The sequence below is a fragment of the Garra rufa genome, chromosome 9, assembly GCF_049309525.1.
Source record: "Garra rufa chromosome 9, GarRuf1.0, whole genome shotgun sequence".
Taxonomy (NCBI): domain Eukaryota; kingdom Metazoa; phylum Chordata; class Actinopteri; order Cypriniformes; family Cyprinidae; genus Garra; species Garra rufa.
The window spans coordinates 38,140,496-38,153,915 of NC_133369.1; the positions used below are offsets into that span (position 1 = coordinate 38,140,496).

Here is a 13,420-nt window from a genome sequence, read left to right on the forward strand (position 1 = left end):
CGCAAGTCTGTCACTGAGCTCTACAGGCAGTTATCTTGACATCAGGACTTGGTTTTTGCTCTGATATGCATTTTCAGCTGTTAGAACTTGTCTGATAGGTGTGTGCCTTTCTAAATCATACTCATTTAAATGAATTTGCCACAGTTTAACTCCACTTGAAGTGTATCTAGAAGCAATATGAATGTTCCTGAGCTAAATTTCGAGCAGGATCTTTTCAGTTTTTTATTTCTAATAAATTTGCAAAGTTGTTACAAACCTGTTTTGTGCTTTGTCATTATGGTGTATGAAGATTGATGTGGAAAAGTAATTTTGCAACAAAACAAAATGTGAAAAAAATGAAGGGGTATGAATACTTTTGCAAGGCACTGTAGTAAGGACATTGTTGACATCAGTGGTTCAACCATAATTTTATGAAACTTCAAGAATACACAAAGAAAACAAAAATAACGACTTTATTTAGCAATTCTTCTCTTCTGTGGCAGTCTCCGCCGCCCTTCACCAGAGTAACACGATGTACACTAAGTAATTAATGACAGAATTACCATTTTTGAATGAATTAGCCCTTTAGGCACAGCACTGATATTAATAGCCACTGATTCTCCAATTAGAAATCCACATCATCACATCATACAAACATCAGCACTTCTTTTAATGATATTTATTAAGAAAATGCACAAGAGGTGAATCTGGATACCAAAGGTCCAACTAATTTATGCAATGTAGGACGGCTAATTATCACATTGTGATAACACATTTCCTCACAAGCAAAGCAATGACAGCGAGCCAAACTTTAGCTATTTATTTTCTGTGTAGGCGTCTTTGTTTAGCAGGGCTTGTGTCTGATTCTTTGGCACAAATAAAGTGCATGTAGTGAGAACACCAGTAAAAGGTTTCCATTTTGTTGCTAAAATGGAAAGACTCTGAAAAACAAAGGCAAAATGGGCTCACGTTTCAGTGTCCACCTCTCTGAAATATTGTTTCTAATGTACGATAATTAACGGGCACAGAGTAAATTAGCCAATAATGAAGCCCGGATAAGAGCTTTATCCTACCTTCCAGGCCAATTCTGATGCTCTCAACTCGGTAAAAGCGACATACTATAACATATAGTAACCCGAAGCAGTCATGATGACAGAATATTAAATCCCATTCATATTGCACTTACAAACTCAACTGCATCCAGAGAAGCTCAGAGAAGCAGAGGAAGGCTAAAGCAATACATCTATTCAATCAGCGTCCATTTGAAAACACCCGATCACAGCTCAGATTGAATAAAGCTCCACTTTAGACTGCAGTCTAGTGCAGGAGAATATAGCCTCGTATCTTCAGCAGGATGTCTTTAATGAGACTTCTCAGATCACACAGGGACAATAACCCTTATCTCTCCACCAGAAGCCCCATTCCACAGGCTGCTGGGATGCAGATGTGTTTTGATATGTTTCTATTTAAGGCAAATTTATTTATTTTAGACCACAGACCCTTTAGTTTAACATACAGGTATGTTAAAGTGGCAAGAACAGCAGGGGAACTTTAAAGAAACATGTTGAAGCTCTTTGTTATCTTTAATATTTATTAAGGCTAAGGAGAAGCCAATTAGTGATGACCTCTGGAGCTTGACAACTCAACCGTCTCTGCAAACTGGCTCAAGTCTTTTAATTTTCTGACCTTTTATGCATTCCATTCACAAGACTTATTAGACCAGAAAACCGGTCCAGCAAGAAACACTTGCCCTCTCTATGACTGCCAGGTTTTTTAATAGTCTCAAATGAGCTTGGATTAAAAAAAATCCCTCAAAGGTGCACTTGGTCATTTTTTTCATGCAGCATGACAAAAGAGCATTTTTCACTTTGTGGAGAAAAAGTGATGATTAATTTTGTTTCTAATGCAGAGTTGCTGATGAAATAAATATTCAGCAGGTTATGTGATCTCAACATGGGACCACCATGTCTCCATGAGGCAACCCACACTACAATAAAACAGTGTTTATTAGGCTACCAATATGACACAGCATGAATATTGCAGAATTCTTACAGGATTCTAAAATATGTGAAAAATTGAAGTACTGGATTGCCATGACTCAGACATTAATCATGGCTACATTTAAAAAAAATGTTTGGAAGTGAAAAGACACTGGAGACAGCAGTTTTCACATGAGATGAACTCACTTTATGAAACTTTTGAGGTGCACATACAGTGAGGAAAATATTATTTGATCCCCTGCTGATTTTGCATGTTTACCCACTGACAAAGAAATTATCAGTTTATAATTTTAATGGTTGGTTTATTTGAACAGTGAGAAACAGAATAACAAAAAAGTGAAATAAGTATTTGACAAACCCTTTGCAACACATGACTTAGCAAAACCCTTGTTTGCAATCACAGAGGTCAGACATTTCTTGTAGTTGGCCACCAGGTTTGTACACATTTCAGGAGGGATTTTGTCCCACTCCTCTTTGCAGATCCTCTCCAAGTAATTAAGGTTTTAAGGCTGATGTTTGACAACTCGAACCTTCAGCTCCCTCCACAGATTTTCTATGAGATTAAGGTCTAGAGACTGGCTAGGCCACTCAAGGACCTTAATGTCCTTCTTCTTGAGCTTCTTTGATGCTGTGCGGTTGTCCTGTCCCCTTAGCAAAAAAACACCCCCAAAGCATAATGTTTCCACCTCCATGTTTGATGGTGTGGATGGTGTTCTTGGGGTCATAAGCAGCGTCCCTCCTCTAAACATGGCGGGTTGATGCCAGAGAGTTTGATTTTGGTCTCATCTGACCACAACACTTTCACCCAGTTCTCCTCTGAATCATTCAGGTGTTTGTTGGGAAACTTCAGATGGGCCTACATGTGCTTTCTTGAGCAGGGGGACCTTGCAGGCGCTGCAGGATTTCAGTCTTTCATTTTTGTGGTGTGTCACCGATTGTTTTCTTGATGACTATGGTCTCAGCTGCCTTGAGATCATTGACAAGATCCTCCTGTGTAGTTCTGGGCTGATTCCTCACCGTTCTCATGATCATTGAAACTCCACAAGGTGAGATCTTGCATGGAGCCCCAGACCGAAGGCGATTGACAGTTATTTTGTGTTTCTTCCATTTGCGAATGATCACCAACTGTTGTCACCTTTTCAACAAGCTGCTTGGTGATGGTCTTGAATCCCATTCCAGCCTTGTGTAGGTCTACAATCTTGTCCCTGACATCCTTGGACAGGTAACAAACTGAGATTAGGAGCACTCTCGTAAAGGGAGTGCTCCTAATCTCAGCCCTTTACCTGTATAAAAGACACCTGGGAGCCATTAATCTTGCTGATTTATAGCGGATTAGACTCAGTAAAATGCGAATCACTGTATGACTTTTTTGAAATGTGTTTTTCTGGACTCAAAATAATAGACTGATCATTTCTTTGTCAGTAGGCAAACGTATAAAATCAGCAGGGGATCAAGTAATTTTTTTCCTCACTGTGTAGTCCTGGTATTCTGTTAACAGACAAAGGCAATATCTGGATGAAATTACCAATGTGATTGGTTGAGATATAAATTATTATATTACCAATGACATAGGAATTATAAGGAATTTAAAGGTCCCATATTGTCAAAATCGAAATTTCCTGGCATTTTTCATGATAACTGAGGTCTAGGGGCTATGTAACTACAATATGAGTTTCAAAACAGTCAATCCACAGAAAACTGCACACAGCCTGCTTAAAGTAGCTGTTCCTTTTCACGAGGCGCTGTGACTTCCGTAAAGATGTCCGATCTACTCAGTCACCGCCTTCAGTCACCACCCCGAAAGCCAACCACCGTCCCACCCTCGTTTTGTGAAACCCAGACAGCACCGTGTCCATTCCATTGCTAAGCAACAACAACACGAAAACAAGTCGAGAAAACCCTGTTTAGATGTCGAAACTACATCATTGCACAGGCTTCCGAACAACGTTAATATAAGAGACCACTGGCACGTCAGCTTCAGCCTCTTTCACACAGCGATTACGGTAAATACACGGATAATGTGTCCCATGATTTGTTCCAGAATTGTTTAATTTGGTTCATACAGTTGTTTTCCGGAATCTGTGCATGCTTTACACACAACCCATAAAGACATGTGACATTTTAATGTGAGATGTAATGCGACGCTTACATTTCACTAAACTGAAACTAACCTGATGAAGGAGTGCTTCAGCACTGATAGTGAGGAGCTGCCTGATCGCTGCTTCATTCCACTTTGCACATATTTTTTCGTCCTGAAGTGTCGCAGGGTAACGTCCATCATCACTACAACACTGCCTTTATGGTTCTGGCTTTTGCTCACACAGCGCTCGTTCCTGTAATTTTCCGGAACCAGCGCGCATTGTGAAAGGGGCTTTACTAAAGCAACAGTTATGTAGCTTACTGCATTCGGTGTTTGAAAAAGAAAAAAAAAACATTAATGATCATTCTGAAATATCCTGTTGAGTATCAGCAAGCTAGGCTCTCTCTATGGCTTTGGGCTAGATACAGCATACATGACCGTAGTTACCTGTGGTTGGCCTGACTGTGCGTCACTCCGAAAACAACAGGCCAATCAGAAGAGGGGCTCATGAATATTAATTAGATGGGCCAAAATCGACCTGTTTTTGACAGAGCTCCTAAAAAAAGGAGCTGTAAAAATATATTGAGATGGATTTTGGCACAAATATATATTCTTAAGGACATCAACAACTAAAATAAACCTCCAGAAATGTGTACAATATGGGACCTTTAACAATTCTGGGTCCTATTTGGGATAGATCACCCAAAAATGAAAATTTTGTCATTTACTAAACCTTACATTATTCCAAACCCATAAAAATGTAATTTTATGTGATGAACAGATTTAAAGGATTAGCTCACTCCTGAATTAAAATTCAAAAGCTCACTGATGCTTCAGAAGGAATTTGAAGATCAGGGTAAATTTTAATTATTTTGTTTCCCAGAAAACATGTACCGGTAAGTATCTTCTGTAGCCTCTGAAGGTTACTAAATGAAAATGTATGATATTTAGGCAAAATAAGAATATTGTACACATTTCATTCTGTCAAGTGTACACCCCTGGCTCTTAAAGGTCCCATATTGTCAAAATCGAAATTTCCTGGCTTTTTTCATGATAACTGAGGTCTAGGGGCTATGTAACTACCATATGAGTTTCAAAGCAGTCAATCCACAGTAAACTGCACACAGCCTGTTTAAAGTAGCTGTTTCTTTTCACGAGACGCTGTGACTTCCGTAAAGATGTGATGTCCGATCTACTCAGTCACCGCCTTCAGTCACCACCCCAGCACCAACCACTGTCCCACCCTCCTTTTGTCAAACCCAGACAACAACGCATCCATTCCATTGTTGAGCAACAACAACACGAAAACAAGTCGAGAAAACGTTGTTCAGTCCATGGATGTCAGGAAACTACATCATTGCACAGGCTTCCGAACAACGTGAACATAAGAGACCAGTGGCAGTCAACTTCAGCCTCTTTCACTCAGCGATTCCGGTAAATACACGGATAATGTGTCCCATGAGTTGTTTAATTTGGTTCATTCACAGTTGTTTTCCGGAATCTGTGCGTGCTTTACACACAACCCATAAAGACATGTGACATTTGGATGTGAGATGTAATGCGACGTGTACGATTCACTAAACCTAAACTAACCTGAACAAACTGTGCTTCAGCGCTGATAGTGCGGAGCTGGCTCTGCCTGATCGCCGCTTCATACAACTTTGCACATATTTTTTCGTCGTGAAGAGTCGCATGATAACGTGCATCATCACTACAACACTGCCTTTATGGTTCTGGCTTTTGTTCACACAGCGCTCGTTCCCGTAATTTTCCAGAATCAGCACGCATTGTGAAAGGGGCTTTACTGAAGCAACAGTTATGTAGCTTACTGCATTCGGTGTTTGAAAAAGAAAAAACATTAATGATCATTCTGAAATATCCTGTTGAGTATCAGCAAGCTAGGCTCTCTCTATTGCTCTGAGCTCGCTTACAGCATACATGACGTAGTTACCTGTGGTTGGCCTGGCTGTGCGTCACTCAGAAAACAACAGGCCAATCAGAAGAGAGGCTCATGAATATTAATTAGACGGGCCAAAATCAACCTGTTTTTGACAGAGCTCCTAAAAAAGGAGCTGTAAAAATATATTGAGATGGATTTTGGCACTTATACCGCAAATATATATTCTTAAGGACTAGGGGTGGGTATCGTTTGAATTTTATCGATTTCGATTCCGATTCCGATTCCACTTATCGATTCCGATTCTTTTCGATTCCCAGTTTCGATTCCGATTTAGTAAAAAAAAAAAACCAACAAACACAAAAGTCAAACATTAGTATATTAAACATGTTTATTTTCAGTGCTAGCTTGCAACATATTATTTTATTACAGGGGTTCTCAACCTTTTTTATATCAGGTCCCCCTTCTTCTCGGGTCAGTTTTGCAAGGCCCCCCTATGCCTGACATTTCCTCTAAAGGTGTTTATTTTTTAACCTTTTTTATTAACCTAAACATTAGTTTTGCCTTTTTATTTTTCTCCTGCATGTTATAAAAAAAAAATCAAACAAACTTTAAATTAAAGCTATACTTTTGAATTTAAAAGAAAATCCTCTGCTCTAACTTTTTAACATGAATACACACATACAGATTTAAAGCACCTAAATTATTTAATTCAGACATTCTTCACAACTTCAGAGTACTCTTTCTTAAGTGACTGAATATCTACTGTTTATATTTATTATAAAATAAACATATAAATGAAAAATACAGTAAATACATTGTAAATCTGTTTATGCTGGTGCTCATATGTGCTTAAACACCACTGACCCTTACAAGATCCACCTCTATGGGTAAGCATTCATTATAAAAAACTCACAGGACATTCATTTTGAAAACTATGCAAATATTGTGAAATTTCACGCAAAAATACTATGGATCAGAGCACCGAAAGCATGAATAGTTTGTGAATCAACAGCGGACTTATGCGTGCCTAATGTACGACTCCGATATACAAGAATGAATACATTAGGCACGCGCGAGTTCGTTACTATTACTCTGGTCATCTTTGCCTTTACATTACCGGGAGGGTTTGTTTCATGCAGCCAAGAGATAAAGTAGATACCTGTCTTCCCGCGGGGGTATAAGTGACTTTTATGTGGGCTTTTGCGGGACGAAATAACATATATTCCTTCTGGAGTGGGCGGGCGCAGGACTAAAATCCGTCCCTTGCAGATCTCTAAGATGAAGTTTGCGTGCAGCGGTAGATTTGTCTTCGGTTTTTACAAAGCGTAGACACACTTTTAAACGCTTACCGTGATCCATCTTTTCGACTGATGTTTACATTACCACGTAAAGTCCTGGCAGATTGCACGCGCGGAAGGTCCTGGCAGATCACTAGATGGAAAAAATGCAACCAGGAATCGAAACGAGGAATCGAAATTTTAATATTATAACAAGTATCCGATTCTTTATCTTAAGTATCCGATTCCAGAATCGGAATCGATTTTCGATTCCCAACCCTATAATAAGGACATCAACAACTAAAATAAACATCCAGAAATGTGTACAATATGGGACCTTTAATGCATAATGTTTCCTTCTGAAGCATCAGTGAGCATTTAAACCTTCTGTAAAGGTTGCATATGAGTCCCTCAGCTGTCCTCAGTGTAAAAAGATGGATCTCAAAATCATAAACTCATTGTTGGAAAAGGTTCAAATACACAGAAATGCTGAAAACCCAAAGAATTTGTGGGACCTGAAAGATTTTTCTGAAGAACAGCAGGCAGTTTAACTGTTCAGGACAAGCAAGGAATTCACGAACAACTATCACTATCAATCATTATTTGATGACAAAATGTTTGAGAAAAAAGTAATTCCATTCCCAAAAACATGAAATATTTTGTAATGGCTTTAGGAGGCAGAATAAATGTAATAAATAAAATAAATAAATGTAATGCTAATATTTAAATGCTATTTGTTTGCTGTGTTTTCTGTAAGGGAACAAGATTTTATTGTGAAAACTGCCCACTTTCTATAACAGAAAGACAGTAATTAAATGACACCAAAGGCAAGTTGAGCTGAGCTATTGACATCAGCTGTCTACAGCGCAGACTGTCTGAAATGACATGATGAGACAATATGTCATTAAGTCAAGGCTTACCCACAATGTTAAAGATATCAGATTTTGGCTCAGTGCAGCATGCAAACACAAACTGCTTTAAATAAGCAACATATGAATGCAGCGCAAACCAGACAGGTCTGAGACAGAACGGTGTCTTTCCATCTAGCTGTAACCTCACCCACCTGTTTAGGTTTAGAAATCACATCTTTAATGGATGAGGAAGGCAGACGGAGGCAACACCTGCCACTGCGCTTGAGCAACCACAGCATCTGCTCTCAAAGCCCTATACAAACTCGCATTACATACATATCCACCACAGAGCTAAGAGCTGAGAAGTTCCCATAAGTAAAGAATGAAAGACTCACAGAATCAAACCACTACCAGCCTCCCGATGTCTCTTATCAAGCTCAGCTTATTTCACCTCACACTGTGACTATGGCAACAGCATTTCGTAAAGCGGTCCTGAGCTCAGGCTGTTGTCCTGGTGGGAAAATAAAGATGTGTATTTTCTTGTTAAAGGACACAGCTATGTGCAGCACCATACTGAGGAAGATTACCTGCACAGCTGCAGTCGCAAGAGGTGAAACCAAAAAGCCAATAAACAACTATGTGGTTGTCCACACAGAACTTCAACCTGTCAAATTCTTCCTGAATGCTTTGGCACAGTCACGTTCCCACGGTTTAAAGTTATACTGTGTATAAAGCCGTTTTTTCACACTCACAGCCACTAACCTGAGAGCTGGACTGCACAGTGGGAAACGGAGAAGCTGTAGGAAGTACACAAAGAGTTGAAGAAATGGAAAGTGCACCATAATGGCACCATAATACAATATTGATGGAAAAGAAATTACAGCCTCTAATGCATCCTTTAGGTTTGTCCAGTCTGGGACATACCAAGCACAGAAATAGATGTCGGAATGGATGATATGGAAGGGCAATGGACATATATAGAGGACTCATCTCATCCCTGTGCAACTGAACCAGAACTCTCAAGCTTGCAGCTATATTTAAATATACACTACCAAACAAAAGTTTTTGAACAGTAAAATTTGTAATGTTTTTAAAGAAGTCTCTTCTGCTCACCAAGCCTGCAAAGGTGATCCGAAATACAGCAAAATCAGTATTTTTACTATTTAAAAGAACTGTTTTCTATTTGAATATATTTAAAAATTTAATTTATTCCTGTGATCAAAGCTGTCTAATGATCCTTCAGAAATCATTATAATATACTAATTTGCTGTTCAGGAAACATATATTATTATTATTATTATCAATATTTAAAACAGTTGAGTACATTTTGTTTCAGGATTCTTTGATGAATAGAAAGATCCAAAGATAAGCATTTATCTGAAATAAAAAGCTTTTGTAACATCATACACTATACCATTCAAAAATTCCAAAACTTGGGAGTCAGTATAATTTTTTATACTTTACAAATGATAGAAATGAATACTTTTATTTAATAAGGATGGTTTAAATTGATCAAAAGTGATGATAAAGACATTTATAATGCAAAAAAATTCTATTTCAGAAAAATGCTTCTGATGAACTTTCTATTCGTCAAAGAAACCTGAAAAAATCCTACTCAGCTGTTTTTAACAGTTATAATAATAAATGTTTTTTTTTTTGAGCAGCAAATCAGAATATTAGAATGATTTCTGAACGATCATGTGACTGGAGTAATGATGCTAAAAATTCAGCTTTGAAATCACAGGAATAAATTTCATTATAAAATACATTCAAATAGAAAACCGTTATTTTAAATAGTAAAAGTATTTCAAAATTGTACTGTTTTTGCTGTACTTTGGATCAAATAAATGCAGGCTTGGTGAGCAGAAGGGACTTACTCTAAATCTCCAAAGAGATGTGAATAAATTACATTTAAAGTATATAAAGTATAAAAATTGGGGCTGTTGATTAAACATAAATATTTATCATTTTTAGACCACAGTTATGGCCTAAAATGATGTAGAAATCCAAAATCAAATTGATTGATTTACATTATAACAATGTTATAACATTTTAAACAATAACAATTAAATGCAAATGCATCAACATTACATAAAAGTCCTGAAATGAATAATTAAAAAAAAGACATTATTCAGATAGATGCATATAGATAACTTATATAAAAGCTGGCAATATGTTGTTGATTTATTTCCACACCACTGAATTTAAAGGACTAGTTCACTCCAGAATTAAAATGTCCTGATAATTCACTCACCCCCATGTCTTCCAAGATGTTTGTGTCTTTCTTTCTTCAGTCGAAAAGAAATTAAGGTTTTTGAAGAAAACATTCCAGAATTTTTCTCCATATAGTGGATTTCAATGGGGATCAGTGATGTGAAAGTCCAAATTGCAGTTTCAATGAAGCTTCACAGGGCTCTACATGATCCCAGCTAAAGAACAAGAGTCTTATCTAGCGAAACGATCAGCCATTTTCTTAAAAAAAAAAAAAGGTATATACTGTTCAAAACTTCAAACTCGGGGGCACCATAGAAGTCCATTATATGGAGAGAAATCCTGAAATGTTTTACTCAAAAAAACATAATTTCCTTCTGACTGAAGAAAGAAAGACATGAACATCTTGGATGACAAGGGGGTGAGTACATTATCTGTAAATTTTTGTTCTGAAAGTGAACTACTCCTTTAATATCCTAATAATTTTTGGCATAAACGAAAAATCAATAATTTTGACCCATACAATGTATTGTTGGCCATTGCTACAAACATACCCGTGCTATGGAAGAAAAAGAAAAATCCTGGAATGTTTTAAAAACCTTAATTTTTTTTCGACTGAAGAAAGAAAGACATGAACATCTTGGATGACACAATTTACTGTACTAATTAACACATTAAGTTGCATGCTAGGTTAAAACTGTATTTCTCAGACATGGTGGCACTGATCATGAGGCAGGATTAACTGCTGTCATTCATAATTTAAGACATTATTGAAGACATCTGCAGCCTGTCAGATCCATTTTTAGTCCAGCCTGTCAAAAACAAGCCTTTTCACACATCGCTGCAAAATTCAACTGGAGTTCAAGCTACGCACAGGGCAATTTGACACCCTGTTCTATCCAATCATGTTTCTGACACAAGCTGCAGAAATTTACAAACACAATCGCTCTGACTCAGTGTAAATTTGTGTCGTGTGCGTCAATAAAAATATTGGGATTTCATTATGCATTGTATTTCACAGCATTATACAGTGTGAAATAATCACTTTAGAAATCTCTGCTGTTGTGTTCAGTTTCCAAAACTGCAATATATTGAAGTCTGGGTGTCTGTGTTTCTTGGAGTACTGTTTATAGAAAGTGACAGATAAAGAGAGGGGGAGAGAGAAAGAGACAGCATCCTCCTCATGGCTTCTACTCCCAATGGCTGTGAAGGGAGATAAAAGTCAGTCCACCCCCAATTTATCTTGCTGTGAAAAAATTCACAAATTGGCCGCTGAGGCAGATCTTTGTCTCTTTAAATCATGTGGTAGCACAAAAAAAAAAAAAAAAAATACTTCACTGGCACACAGTTCTGGTCGGGACTAGTACATACATAGAAAACACATTTCACAATCTGTTACCATGGTGACAGGGAAATGACAAAAGAGTGTATTTCCAATGGATACACTGCTTCTTGTCACATTCAGATAGTGTTTGGAGTCAAACACCCAGTAGTTCACACATTCAGACCTCTCAAACACATACTTTCACATTCAGGTTTCTAATCAAAGCATTATCATCTCCTCCATCATTTGCACTTCTAACTAACATGCCATTTTAACTGAGACAATTAGATAAGCTTGTAAGTTGCACATCAGAGTGCTTGTCATTTAATACATGTTGAAGTGCAAGCACCAAATTTCCTACTACAACTTTAATGAGCTATTTGCATCTAAAGAGATTAAGTCATCAATACAGAAAGACACATGCGTACTAAGGTCTATCATTTAAATGACTGGATAACTTTGACAGGCATACAAAACAAAGACGCCCTGTGCATTAAGTAAATACCTTAATATGTGCATGAATTGTGTAACTATTGTTTATAAATGACAGCCAGGCTTCAACATACATAGCCTATGCAATCATTACGTACTCTCAAACTAAAACACTGACTATTATGTTATCAAAATGGATTTTTGTTACAAGTACATTTATTTCTGTCGTCCACGCCCGGGATCAAATAGTTTCCTAAATGCATCAGATGTTATAGCGCTTCAACACTGTCTCGACTTGGTAATTACATTACTTGCGTTCATGCATGGACATGTTTTCGGATTGCACGGCATGTAGGGCTAATAAAATTGTGTAAAGCATAATAAAAAACAGTGACATAGTTATCTGCAAACGTTACGCTCATATCGAGGAAGTTTTTAACTTAACTTACCTTTTAAACTGAAGTTACTAGTGGTACACCAGACTGACCGCCACTTCCGGAGGAAAAGAAAACTGCGAAATTCACTACTACGAAATGTATCCGTGCGGCATCTTGTCAAGGTGTCAAGCGAAAAATAATAACAAACAAACCAAAGAGATTTAACGTTATGAGGCTGTTTTCCCTTGTGGAGTTTACGTAGGGTATTATCATAACAGACCTCGAAGCAATAAAACTGGATGTAAGGAAATATTAAAACAAACAGGTATTATTTAACATAACGATAAATGTAACCAGTAACCAGTGATGTGTCAAAAACGAGTCCTGAAGATGCTCTGCCCTCAAGCTCACTGTGCAAATAAACGGTGCTGCTGGACGCGTGGGTTCCGCGAGCGGTTCACAGACGCAACTGAAAGTGACCTTAACCAATCAGCGGGGGAATTACCACCTACGTCATTCGCAGAGGCGGGGCTTCATCAGTTTTGAGAGCACCTTTTCCGTGACGTCGCCGCATTCTCAAAGCGCAGAGCTCAAATAAATGTGACTGAAAAAATTTAAGGACCTAAATTTGCTGCCGTTTGGTTAGTTTACTAAAAAAGTGTTTTTTTTTAAAAGAATGCCGACATTTTGTAATTTAATAATAGATCTTTGCTTAACTGCTTTTCCTGGTCAGCAGCTTGGCATCTTAAATAGGTTATTTGGTGGTGGATGCTGGTCATTGTGAAGGTCACTCTAAAGTCACTTTGTATAAAAACAACTTTTTGTATATGGCATAATTCCTGGGATTTTCCTAAACTTTTGGTGTCTTTTCACACATTTTCAGATGGACCATAAATGGACAAAAAGACCCTGAATATGAATATACAAATTGTTCCAAACCTGTATGAGTTCCTTTCTTTTGTTGAACTCAGAAGAAGATTATTTTGAAG

General features: G+C 37.7%; 1 protein-coding gene across 2 annotated transcripts in view; it reads right to left on the reverse strand.

The window, feature by feature from the left end:
• Positions 1-12,822, reverse strand: part of osbpl3b (oxysterol binding protein-like 3b) — a 98,591-nt gene extending 85,769 nt beyond the window's left edge. For both annotated transcript variants that reach the window (XM_073846683.1, XM_073846682.1), the window contains exon 1: positions 12,504-12,822. The gene's annotated coding sequence lies outside the window, so the exon portion shown is untranslated. The remainder of the gene's footprint in view (positions 1-12,503) is intronic.
• Positions 12,823-13,420: the final 598 nt, after the last annotated feature.